Genomic DNA, 14,054 nt, shown 5'->3' on the forward strand with positions numbered 1-14,054 from the left:
AATTCAAATCATACACAAAATCAACCACATTTAAATCCACAATGCATTTCTGATTAGTATTTAAAAGTATATTTTTATTAAGGTTTTATATTATCATTTTGCACTTGAAGTATCAATATCTCCTTAACTAGAGCATGTTTTATAATAATAAGTCTGATAATATAAGATATATACATTTAATTCAATATCACCTTAACTAGAGCATGTTTTATAATAACAAGTCTGATAATATAAGATACATTTAATTATGGTAAATGTTCATTTTAAATGCAGGCCTATCATATATATCAAAGGATTAATTGATGAGTTTAACTACTGAAATTGAGAAGACAAAGAGAGGGCTAAGCTTAGAAAAAAGATGCTGGTTGAATTCAAATTGGAATACTATTCGGTTATTGGATCATAACTGGAGCTGTAGAACTTGGATTTAGGTCTGGTTTATATGGATAGAAAGCTAAGACATAGGTCTAAAACTTTCATGAAGAGTCCAAGATTTAAAAGTACCGTTTTCAAGTTCAAATTGTAGCAACAACGGAAAAGTCGGAATATGTCTTGTAGCCCTGACATTGTTCAGTATTCAACCCTTATCTCGAATTTTAGAACTCCAAATGACCTCATTCTTGTTTTGTTGGAAAGCTGAGACCATGACCCAGAACTTTCATGAAGACTATCTCTTCAAATTATGATGTTAGCAATGACATTTTCTGCAGATAAGAAGATAAAGATTGTTACCAAGTCAAGAGGTGACCACCCACTCAACAATTAGTCATCAAATCAATAATTCTTAATCTTGGCCTATAAAAGGAGGCATTTGCCATGCATTTAGGCATATTGGTTTTCAGATCAAGATCATATTCTTGCTTTTTTTCTTTGTATTTTTGTAATGTTTAAGTTTTGCTTTCATTAATCTCTTGTTTATGCTTTTCATCATAACTATGTTCTTATCTAATTTATTTATGTTTCTCTTATTCACAATGTTTAGCTAAGTTTATTATGTCAAGGTGAAAAGGTTTCACTAATGGTGTTAGAATAAGTATAATACAAACTCAATATGGATTTCAATGTTTATATCCAATAAAGTTTGTTATTAACATGTCTTATCTTTTTATCTTACTAATTCTTAATACCTTGCTTGTTAAATGATTAATCTAGATTTGTGTTGTACAATCCTTGGTACAACAAATACTTGGCACTTTCATAGCCTACTATATGGTATAACCGACACCTGTGCTATAACAAGAACTTGATTTGTTGTTAACATAAGTTAATATCATGAATTCCTGATAATATTTAAAAGTATGGTGTTACTAAAATAAGATAATTAATATGATCATGTTAAAAATTTATAATGAACTATTAAGGATAAATCATCTTATTGGAACCTCCTTTGTTTATGTTTTCTAGTTCATACTATTAGTGGATCCTCTAAAAGTAACCTCCTTTGTGTTACTAAAAGTATGGTTTCCTGATAATAGAAAGAGTTCATACTATACTTATTTTTAATACTATTAGTGGATCCTTTACCCTTGACAATTGCTTTTATCTTTGATTAATACTCACATCAATATCACATCTCAAAAGTTCTCTTCAACTCTTTTTAATTTGTTGTTTATAATTTTATATAGTTCACCTCTCTATGGTTCAATTCTGGTCTTGCCGAGTTATTTATTACTTCGACACTTTAACACTTGTGATAAGACATCAATCTTTTGATTGTGTCAACTTCCTTGGCTTAGCAGATGAATAAGCACCAAACTTGCCACATCCTTAAGCCTCTATGCAAACTTTCGCTACCAATTCATTGCTATAGTTCCCCACCCTCTTTTCAGTCACACCACTATTTTCACCCCTATATCCATTATTAAGCTATGATAATTCAGCACCACCTTTCATTTTATACTTCAGCCTCTCGATGGCTCCACCTGCGTTAAACATGTTGGTTAGCCCCTGGGTGCAAAGCTGAACCCAGTTGCTAAAACCATGATATGTGTTACAGTGAATATGTCATGCTCAAGGACTTTAAATGACACTGGCAAGGCTGCATTGCAAGGGAGGGTGATTAGTTCTCCTGTTCGGTGACAATAGAAAACACAATTTCATCCCAATTAGGGTCTGTGGCAGCTTTAGCGGTGAGGTGAACATCACGACCCCTGTGCCTCAGTTGTTGTTTGGTGGAAAGCGTTCTTTCTTTCAGTGTTGCTCCAAGCTACTCCTTGGAAATTGTAGACACTTAGGACCCTTGTGATATTGTTCATGCTCAATATTTTCAATAAGCTGCAATAAAAGGAAAACTGTTTAAGAAAATTCTTCATAATGCAACATTGCTGGGATAAGAAATTAGCTAAAATTCAGATGGAAATATTTTCATCATGCTAGTTAGCTTAGATGACAAAACTATCAAGAAGAAAGACTTACCTCACTCCATCACAGGCAAGGTAAGAGAACAAGCAATTAGAGGTGGGCCTTCCAAACAAACAAGCTCGAAGAATAAACCCATCTGGAAGTACCACCTTCTTTAGTAGCTCAAAGTTGTGTTTTCCAGGTGCATCACTGCTCATAAAAAATGTTACCACAAACATTTAGCAAATGACATAGCACAAAAATATTTGATGATATCTTAATTTAACATTGAAATTTTGATTGATGATGAAGGACTAGGATTTATTACCTGATATAGATGGGTCCACCATTGATAGCCCTAGCAGAAGCATGATACTCTGCAGCTGCATGTAGAGAATGGAACATGTCCCAATCAGGCAGCATGAACTGTCCCAAGAAACACTGTTATATGACACTACTACTATATGAATGGTGTGTGATACTGGATCACGCAGGTAGAAACAATCTGATGCTCTCACTACTGCTGTTTGTTTGGAGCTGCGCCATAACATTTCAATTAGCACCACATCACATCAAGAAAAAGCTCAAAGCTTACCAAAAAATAAACAAGGTAAAGAAGAAAAGGAAACTTACCAGTACAAGGCATCAGTATTGTGGCTCATGCAAGCAATGCAGCCATTATCAAGGAAGTTCCTAGCAACAGAAGCATCAAGGGCCTGATGATATTGCCTAGTTAATTCAACCCTTCCTCCTAATCCAGCACCAAGTGTCTCGAAAATACATTGAATATCCACCTTAACCCCATCGATAGCAGCTGCTGCCAAATAACTATGTAACTCATTATAAAACTTGTACACATTTTTTGGATTTACTAACCCTAATCCCTGTAACGCCAATGCATCGTTTTTCAATGTAGGCTTATTCTCCACCACCCCCTTTGACACCATTGGATACTTCATCATTGACCCATATTCCTCCATCTCCTTGACTCCTGTACGGACCCCATCCCAATAACCAGTAATAGTATGCCACACATACATATATTTTAACTCGTGTTTTTCTTTAGATATATTTACTATGCTCTTGATCCCCGCTGCTAGATCATCTTTCTACTAGAACTTTGCATTCTCTTTAATACTAGTGACACGATCAAAAAATTGATGTTTTCTTTCAAGTGCAGCATTGTCAAAGTAATAAATAACTCAGCAAGACCGGGGTCAAACTATAAGGAGGTGAACTATATAAATTACAAATAATAAAATGATATTGATGTTGAAGAGAATTTTGAGATGCGATAATGATGAAAAGATTAAACAAGGATAAAACAATTGTCAAGGTTAGAGGATCCACTAATGATATTTCAAATAAGTATAGTATAAACTCTTTTTATTACTCAACTAGAAACCACACACAAAGGAAGTTCTAATCGGATTATTGATTGTTAACATGATTACATTAGTTATCTTTTTTGAATAATGCTAATACCTGTAAATGTTGTCAGATATTCATGATTATAACTTATGTTAATAACAAATCAAGTTCCTTTCATAGCACAGGTGTCGGTTATACCATACGGTTGGGCTATGAAAGTGCCAAGTATTTGTTGTACCAAGGGTTATACAACATAAATCTAGATTAACCATTTAACAAGCAAAGTACTAAAAGTGAACAAGATAACAAATACAAAACATGTTAGTATCAAACATTAAAATCCATGTTGAGTTTATACTATACTTATTCTTACACCATTAGTGTAGCCTTTTCACCTTGACATAATAAACTTAGCTAAACATAATGAAAGAGAGAAACATAAATAAACAACATAAGAAGATAAGTATAGTAAAGGAAATGAAAAGCATAAACAAGAGATTAAGAAAAATATAACACGAAATAAAACTTAAACATTACCAAATACAAAGAAAGAAAGCAAGCGAAGAAATGATCTTGATCTGAAAACGAAGATGCTTATGCATGGCAAATGCCTCCTTTTATAGGTCAAAATTCAGAACAATTGATTTGATGACTAATTGTTGAGTGGGTGGCCACCTCTTGACTTGTTAACAATCCTTATCTTATTGTCTACAAAAAAGTCATTGCTAACATTAAAATTTGAACAGATAGTCTTCATGAAAGTTATGGGAAATTATCTCCGCTTTCCAACAAAACAAGAATCGGTACATTTGGACTTCTAGAACTCAAGTTATGGGCTGAACACTGAATAGTGTCTGGGCTGTAGGACAGATTCTGACTTCTCTGTTGTTGCTATAATTTTAACTTGAAAGCGGTCCTTTTTAATCTTGGACTCTTCATGAAAGGTTTAGGCTTATGTCTTAGCTTTCCATACATATAAACCATACCTAAATCCAAGTTCTACAGCTCCAGTTATGATCCAATAACCGAATGGTGTTCTAGTTTGGACTCAACCAACATCTCTTTTCTAAGCTTAGCCCTCTCTTTGTCTTCTCAATTTCAGTAGTTAAACTCATCAATCAATCCTTTGATTTATGTGATAGGCCTGCATTTAAGATGAACATTTACCATAAATTAAAGGTATCTTATATTATTAGATATGTTATTATAAAACATGCTTTAGTTAAGGAGATATTGATATTTCAAGTGCAAAATAATGATATAAAACCTTGACAAAAATGCACTTTTAAGTACTAATCACACCCTCAACTAGCTTATTACTAGTCCCTAGTAATTAAAGTGTTAAAATAGAAAAAAAATTTGCAAGTTCTACAAAGCAATGCATTCATCATTCAACTTCCATTAATTTATCCAAATAAACAAACTCTCACTAAATTTATATATCTGCTTCATATTGTTGAAACAAGATATTAATAGACTTTCTTTTTATGTGCTCAATGTATGAAAACATAGATGATGGGGCTTTTATTGGAAGAAAACAATATTCTGTTCTAATGTTTTTCTAAGTTTAACTTTCTAAGAAAACACAATGCATCTTTAACCCATGTAACAAGCTTTCGGCTAATGACTCCCAAACCAGTTGGTTTTAGGGCATTAGGTGTTGAAACACCCTTACGAGCTTAGTAACTCGGGTTGTAGATACTAATATGTAGATAGTGCAATGTTTGATTCGCTTAAGCTTTTCTCCTTAACCCATGTAACAAGAATTGGGCCTATAGCTCCTAAGTCAGTTGACTTCAGGGTATTAGGTGTTAAAACACCCCTTTAGGCTTAATTGCTTAGGTTAGGGAGGCTACGAAACCAAACTTATCTATGTTTTTATTATCATTAATTTGGTTTTTTTTTTTGCAAATTATTTACTATCCCTTTTACTTAGTTGTTACCTTTAACAAAAAAACATAAATAATGTAATAATTCAATGTGTAACCCACAATCATATGTTAAAGTATGTGTGTGAAAATGAAGGTTTAAGAATACTTGTTAAATGAGTATATGGGCAGAATCAAGTGATAACAATGCGAGTTTGTAAACCTGAATATTTCAAGAAGTATTCTGATAGACTGACACGACCAAAAGATTGATATCTTTTCCCAAGTGCAGGAGTGTTGAAGTAATAAATAACCCGGCAAGACCGGGATCGAACCACAGGGAGGTTACTTGTATAAATTATAAGCAACAATAATACTACAACAATAGTAACAACAATAATAATAATAATAATAATAGTGATAATAATAATAGGGAAGAAGAAGAGGAAGAAGTCGATGAGAACTTTGAGATGGAAGATTAACGTAAGGATTAAACAATGATAACAACAAATGTCAAGGTTAGAGGATCCACTAATGGTACTTCAAACAAGTATAGTATAAACTCTTATTATTCAATTGGAAACCACACACAAAGGAGGTTCCAATCGGATTATAAATTGTTAACATGATTAAATTAGTTATCTTATTCGAATAATGCTAATACTTGTAAATGTTGTCAGGCATTCATGATTATAACTTATGTTAACAACAAATCAAGTTCCTTTCATAGCTCAGGTGTCGGTTATACCATACAGTATGGGCTATGAAAGTGCCAAGTATTTGTTGTACCAAGTGTTATACAACATAAATCTAGATTAACCATTTAACAAGCAAAGTATTAAAAGTGAACAAGATAGCAAATATAAAGCATGTTAGTATCCAACGTTAAGGTCCATGTTAAGTTTATATTATACTTATTCTTACACCATTAGTGTACCCTTTTCACCTTGACATAATTAACTTAACTAAACATAATGAAAGAAAGAAACATAAATAAACAAGGAAAGGAAATGAAAAGCATAAGCAAGAGATTAATTATAAGCAAAACTTAAGCATTACAAAATATAAAGAGAGAGCAAAAGCATGATCTTGATCTGAAAACCAAGATGCCTAAATACATGGCAAATGCCTCCTTTTATAGGCCAAAATTCGGAACTATTGATTTGTTGACTAATTGATGAGTGGGTGGCCACATCTTGACTTGGTGACAATTCTTATCTTCTTGTCTGCCAAAAACGTCATTAATGACGTCATAATTTGAACAAACTTGAATCATGAAAGTTCTAGGAAATTGTCTCATCTTTCCAGGGTAAACATTTGAGATCATTTGGACTTCTAGAACTCGAGATATGGGCCGAACACTGAACAGTGTCTGGGTTGCAGGACAGATTCGGACTTCTTCGTTGTTGCTACAATTTGGACTTGAAAACGGCCTTTTTAAATCTTGGGCTCCACATGAAAGTTGTAGGCCTATGTCTTATCTTTCCATCCATATAAAATGGACCTAAATCAAAGATCTACAGCTCCAGATATGACCCAATTACCGAACAGTGTTCAAGTTTGGACTGCACCAGCATCTCTTTTCTAAGTTTGGCCATCTCTTTGTCCTTTCAATTTCAGTACTTCAACTCATCAATCAATTCTTTCATTTATGTGATAGGCCTGCATTTAAGATGAACATTTACCATAAATTAAAGGTATCTTATATAATTAGATATGTTATTATAAAACATGCTTTAGTTAAGGAGTTATTGATACTTTAAGTGCAAAATGATGATATAAAACCTTGATAAAAATACACTTTTAAGTACTAATCATAGACCTTGTTAAGAATGTTTACTAAGATGCGTCTTAAGAGTCACTAAAGTTCCTCCTTTACTTTTCCATCCTAGTAACAACAGTTTTGCAAATGGTTTTAATAATACAAAACACGGTTAGTTAATATTTTTTAATATCAATTACTACCCTCTCCCCTCAACCAAAATGAAACATTGTCCTTAATGTTATAAGGTAGAAAGATAGAGTATAGAAGACATCACCTGAAATAGCAACTACTGACAAACCTGAAATACACTTAAACAAATATAAGAAATAACAAAACAAAATAATATGCTATTAATAAAACCAAAAGGCACAAGATCTTTCTTTCTCTGTTTTTTAGAAAATGTGTATGTAAAAATAGTTGTGATTATGGCTCACATCTTCCCTTGGTTTTACGTCCAAGAACAACTTAAACGCTTTCTATGGGTTGGGGATAAGCTTCCCATCCAGTTTTTTTAAAAACTGACAAATAGGGTCTTCTTTAGTCAGATTTCCAAGACTAAGTCGATCATATTCTTTATGAAAATGGGGCCATAAATCATGAATTCCACGATGCACATCTCTATTAGGGTGTGTCTCAAGAGTCAATAGAAGATTATCTAAAGATCCCTTACTCAGCCATACTTAATGAATTGTATTTTATCTTCACGGTTTATAGATATCATTCCTAAAGAACGACATTGTGCATTAAAAGTCCATTTGGCACATTGGTGAAAACTTTCAGTCGTTTTGCACGACGTTTCTTCGCAAAAGTGCTTTTACCTATTCCAGGCATGTATGAAGTGAAAGAATTGGAAGACTCACCTGATAATCAGACATTTGCTTCAATTAGCTAGCGAATATCTTTAGAAATTCCATGGTTCATTAATAACCTTAATCTTTCACTCCTAGCACGGTAAATTTTTGCAATTGCATTTGGAGGCAAAACGGGAAAATACTTTTTTAATTTTTCAAGAGTGGTGTCAATTTTTTTAGATGAGAAGTGGAAAAGAGATACAAAGAAAGGAGAAAGAGCAAAGAATTGCACAAATATATACACAGATATCAATTATCATGGGAAACTGAAAGAACCAACTTAAGAGTCATGGAGTACCGTTATCTGCCATTTGACCGGGGTGAGAGACTTGAAAACATTACTATTCTTTGGATTCTCGATATCACAGGCCCCATATGGATACACATGTTTCACAATAAATGGACCGCTCCATCTTGATCTTAGCTTTCCAAGAAATAAATGGAGTCGAGAATTATAAAGCAAAACTTTTTGACTAGTATCAATTTTTTGACAATTTTCACAAGTTTTGCAATATGCATGCGTGTCTTTGAACATGGTGGGCTAATAAAATCCATTTTGTAAGATTTTCACAGTTGTCTTCTTTGATGAGAAATGACCTCCACATGCCTTAGAGTGATAAAATTTAATGACATTACTTACCTCATTGTCAGGAATGCATCTTCAAAATATTTGATCAGGACAATATTTGAATAAGTAAGGGTCATCCCAATAAAAGTTCTTCACTTCGTTCAAAAACTTTCTTTTGTCATGGGTACTCCAATGAGCTAGAAAATATCTTAAAGCAAGAAAATTGACAAAATTATTAGACCAAGGCATTGGACTAAGGGAAAGTAAGGATTTATCAGGAAAGTAATCATCGATTGGTGGGATGTCAGATGTCGAATCTATTATCAATTTTGACAAATGATTTGCGACAAAATTATCGGTGCCTTTCTTGTCCTTGATTTCTTCCTGAGAATAAATCATTTACAATTCTTCAGATTCATCAAACTCAGTTTTACTCAAGGTAGATTCAAATTGATCATAAACTAATTTTTCAATAAGATCTACTTCCTGTAAATCACTATCATCTCCAGGTTGCTTGCAAATGTTGAAAATATTCATCTCCAATATCATGTTTCCAAATGATAGCTTCATCAGTCCATCCCTACAATTAATCAATGCATTAGAAGTTGCAAGAAACAGACATCCTAAAATAATTGGAATTAAATTACATGCTTCAACAAGTTGTGTATCCAAGATAATCGGATTATAAATTGTTAACATGATTACATTAGTTATTTTATTCGAATAATGCTAATACTTGTAAATGTTGTCAGATATTCATGATTATAACATATGTTAACAACAAATCAAGTTTCTTTTTTTTTGGGAACAAATGTAAGTATTGTATAGATAAAAAATAGCAAGACAAGCTTGCGATACAAGCTGGAAACCAGCAGAACAGTACATACAGGAATAAAGGGAACAGACTCCCTTGAACATACCATAGTAGGCATAATAACAAAGCTTAATAGCCGAAGGGAACATGCTCCCTAAAGAATGAACCAAGGGAACATGATCCCATATTCAAATAGCATGAACATCCCTCATGCAGGGAAAAACCTTCCAAGGGAAAAGAGGGCCTAGCGGGAGGGCTCTGCAGCAAAAAAAAAAAAAACCACGTGAAGCCAATTTGCATGAGCCATGCATATAGCAGCAACAACCAGAAGTGAATCAAGCTGCAGCCTGGACCCACAGACAACCAACTAACAGCAAAGGGCATCCAATGCCTCACCAAGGGGAACAGGCTCCCGAAAGGTAGGAAATAGGATCCCATATACAAAAACATGAACAGCCCTCACTGCAGGGCAAAGTAGAAATAAAAAAAACCTAGGGGAAACATGCTCCCACTACGCCTAACAAGAAATGCAGCAATATGCAGCCAAAGCCCCTCAACAAGGCACACCAGGATCTGAAAAGCAGCCTCCTAATCTGGAGCAAAAGAGCAACACCAAAGAGCTTCAAACCAACTCAACCAGTAGGGCCACAAGCATATCTAGACAACAACATGCCAAATAGCAAGAAACAGTAGCAAAACAGGGCTTATACCAAACCCGACCAGCAGCCACAAAACATGCAAACCAACTGCAGAAAACAGAGGCAACAAACCAACAATAAAAGGCTGGCAAATTCAACAAACAATCCCAACCAGCAAATCTGCACCAACAATAAGACAGGCCTAAGAAGGCAACAACAATATACAAAAGAAGTAAACCCAGACACAAGGATATATGATTTGGCCTAAATCCATAAGAGTATAATAATTCAAAGGGAGGAAGAGGGGGTGTTGCCCTGAATCCTGGAGTCAGCCGAGGAGGAGTGTTTGGAAGGTCTTCCACGCCGGTTATACCATACGGTTGGGCTATGAAAGTGCCAAGTATTTGTTGTACCAAGGGTTATACAACATAAATTTAGATTAACCATTTAACAAGCAAAGTACTAAAAGTGAACAAGATAACAAATACAAAACATGTTAGTGTCAAATATTAAAGTCCATGTTGAGTTTATACTATACTTATTCTTACACCATTAGTGTAACCTTTTCACCTTGACATAATAAACTTAACTAAACATAATGAAAAAGAGAAACATAAATAAACAACATAAGAAGATAAGTATAGTAAAGGAAATGAAAAGCATAAACAAGAGATTAAGGAAAATATAACATGAAATAAAACTTAAACATTACCAAATACAAAGAAAGAAAGCAAGTGAAGAAATAATCTTGATATGAAAACCAAGATGCCTAAATGCATGGCAAATGCCTCCTTTTATAGGTCAAAATTCAGAACAATTGATTTGATGACTAATTGTTGAGTGGGTGGCCACCTCTTGACTTGGTAACAATCCTTATCTTATTGTCTGCAAAAAAGGTCATTGCTAACATTAGAATTTGAACAGATAGTCTTCATGAAAGTTATGGGAAATTGTCCCCGTTTTCCATCAAAAAAATAATCTATGCATTTAGACTTCTAGAACTCGAGATATGGGCTAAACAATGAATAGTGTCTGGGCTGCACGATAAATTCCGACTTCTCTGTTGTTGCTGCAATTTGAACTTGAAAATGGTCCTTTTGAATCTTGGACCCTTCATGAAAGGTTTAGGCCTATGTCTTAGCTTTTTATACATATAAACCATACCTAAATCCAAGTTCTACAGCTCTAGTTATGATCCAATAACCGAATGGTGTTCTAGTTTGAACTGAACTTGCATCTCTTTTCTAAGCTTAGCCCTCTCTTTGTCTTCTCAATTTCAGTAGTTAAACTCATCAATCAATCCTTTGATTTATGTGATAGACATGCATTTAAGATGAACATTTACCATAAATTAAAGTATCTTGATATGACCAAAGAGTTGATGTCTTCTCCCAAGTGTAGGAGTGTTGAAGTAATAAATAACCCGGCAAGACCGGGGTCGAACCACATGGAGGTTAACTATATAAACTACAAATAAAAAAATAGATAATAATGGAAAAGGAGTTGAAGAGAGCTTTGAGATATGATATTGATATAAAGATTAAACAAGGATAAAATAATTGCCAAGGTTAGAGGATCTACTAATGGTATTTCAAGCAAGTATAGTATAAACTCTTTTTATTAGTCAACTGGAAACCACACAAAAAGAAGGTTCCAATCAGATTATAAATTGTTAACATGATTACATTAGTTATCTTATTCGAATAATGCTAATACTTGTAAATGTTGTTAGGTATTCATGATTATAACTTATGTTAACAACAAATCAAGTTCCTTTCATAGCACAGATATTGGTTATACCATACGGTTGGGCTATAAAAGTGCCAAGTATTTGTTATACCAACGGTTATACAACATAAATCTAGATTAACCATTTAATAAGTAAAGTATAAAAAATGAACAAGATAATAAATACAAAACATATTAGTATCAAATATTAAAGTCCATGTTGAGTTTATACTATACTTATTCTTACACCATTAGTGTAACTTTTTCACCTTGACATAATAAACTTAGCTAAACATAATGAAAGAGAGAAACATAAATAAACAAGATAAGAACATAAATAAGATATAAGTTAACTAAGTAAAGGAAAGGAAATGAAAGCATAAATAAGAGATTAATATAAACAAAACTTAAGTATTACAAAAATATAAAGAGAGAGAGCAAGAACATGATCTTGATCTGAAAACTAAGATGCCTAAATGCATGACAAATGCCTCCTTTTATAGGCTAAAATTTGTAATTATTGATTTGATGACTAATTGTTGAGTGGGTGGCCACATCTTGACTTGGTGACAATCCTTATCTTCTTATCTTAATGAAATGTCATTGCTAACATCAGAATTTGAACAGATTGTCCCATGAAAGTTTTAGGAATTTGTCTCATCTTTCCAATAAAAAAAGAATAAGTGCATTTGGACTTCTAGAACTCGAGATATGTGCTAAACACTGAACAATGTCTGGGCTGTAGGACATATTTTAACTTCTCCATTGTTGCTAAGATTTGGACTTCCAAATAGCAGAATTGAGTCTTAGACTCACATAAATGTTTTAGGCCTATGTCTTAGCTTTCTAGTCATATAAACAAAATTGAAATCCAAGATCTATAGCTCTAGATATGACCCAATGACTGAACAGTGTTACAGTTTGGACTAAACCAACATCTCTTTTCTAATCTTAACCCTCTCTTTGTCTTCTTAATTTCAGTAGTTAAATTCATCAATCAATCCCTTGATTTATGTGATAGGCCTGTATTTAAAATGAACATTTACCATAAATTAAAGGTATCTTATATTATTAGATATGATATTATAAAACATGCTCTAGTTAAGGAGTTATTGATACTTCAAGTGCAAAATGATGCTATAAAACCTTGATATAAATGCACTTTTAAGTACTAATCATATCTTATATTAATAAATATGTTATTATAAAACATGCTCTAGTTAAGGAGATATTGATACTTCAACTGCAAAATGATATTAAACCTTCATAAAAATGCACTTTTAAGTACTAATCACCCAGTCAACCTAAGCAACATTTGCTGATCTTATTTCTTCACATCTTGACCATTGGTTTCCTCTTCTAGGTCACCACTATCTGATTGCCATCCATCATCAATGATCATAAATTTTGGTGGGGTACCACTAGAAGCAAGACTTTATAGCCCAGCTTCTACCCCTTCTTGAGTCACTTCTTGATTAAAGGCATCCCAGGTACACCAACCAAAATGATTAATAATTCCAGGCAATCCTTTCTCATGCATTTTTCCCTTGGCTGACCGTTCTCCTCTTCTCTATGTTCTATCCTTCTCTCTTTCTTTTTATATCCCTAGGAAACCCTAGTCTCTATTTTACAAAATAGTCCTCCCTAAATTTAAGTTCTACATCTTCTATTAGGATCTAATAACCGAATGGTGTTCTAGTTTGGACTGAACCAGCATCTCTTTTTGAAACGTAGCCTTCTCTTTGTCTTCTCAATTTTAGTAGTTAAACTCATCAATCAATCCTTTGATTTATATGATAGACCTGCATTTAAGATGAACATTTACCATAATTAAAAGTATCTTATATTATTAGACATGTTATTATAAAACTTGCTCTAGTTAAGGAGTTATTGATACTTCAAGTGCAACATGATGATATAAAACCTTGATAAAAATCCACTTTTAAGTACTAATTACCCCCCCAACTAGCTTATTACTAGTCCCTAGTAATTAAAGCGGTAAAATAGAAAAACAATATCCAAGTTCCACAAAGCAATGCATTCATCATTCAACTTCCATTAATCTATTTAGATAAACAAACTCTCATTCGATTTATATGTCTGCTCAATAC

The 14,054-nt window shown here is 33.4% G+C and overlaps 1 pseudogene; it reads right to left on the reverse strand.

Moving 5' to 3' along the window:
• Positions 1 to 13,483, reverse strand: part of LOC133700048 (probable galactinol--sucrose galactosyltransferase 6) — a 56,420-nt pseudogene extending 42,937 nt beyond the window's left edge.
• Positions 13,484 to 14,054: the final 571 nt, after the last annotated feature.

Source organism: Populus nigra, chromosome 7 (genome assembly GCF_951802175.1).
Source record: "Populus nigra chromosome 7, ddPopNigr1.1, whole genome shotgun sequence".
Classification (NCBI taxonomy): domain Eukaryota; kingdom Viridiplantae; phylum Streptophyta; class Magnoliopsida; order Malpighiales; family Salicaceae; genus Populus; species Populus nigra.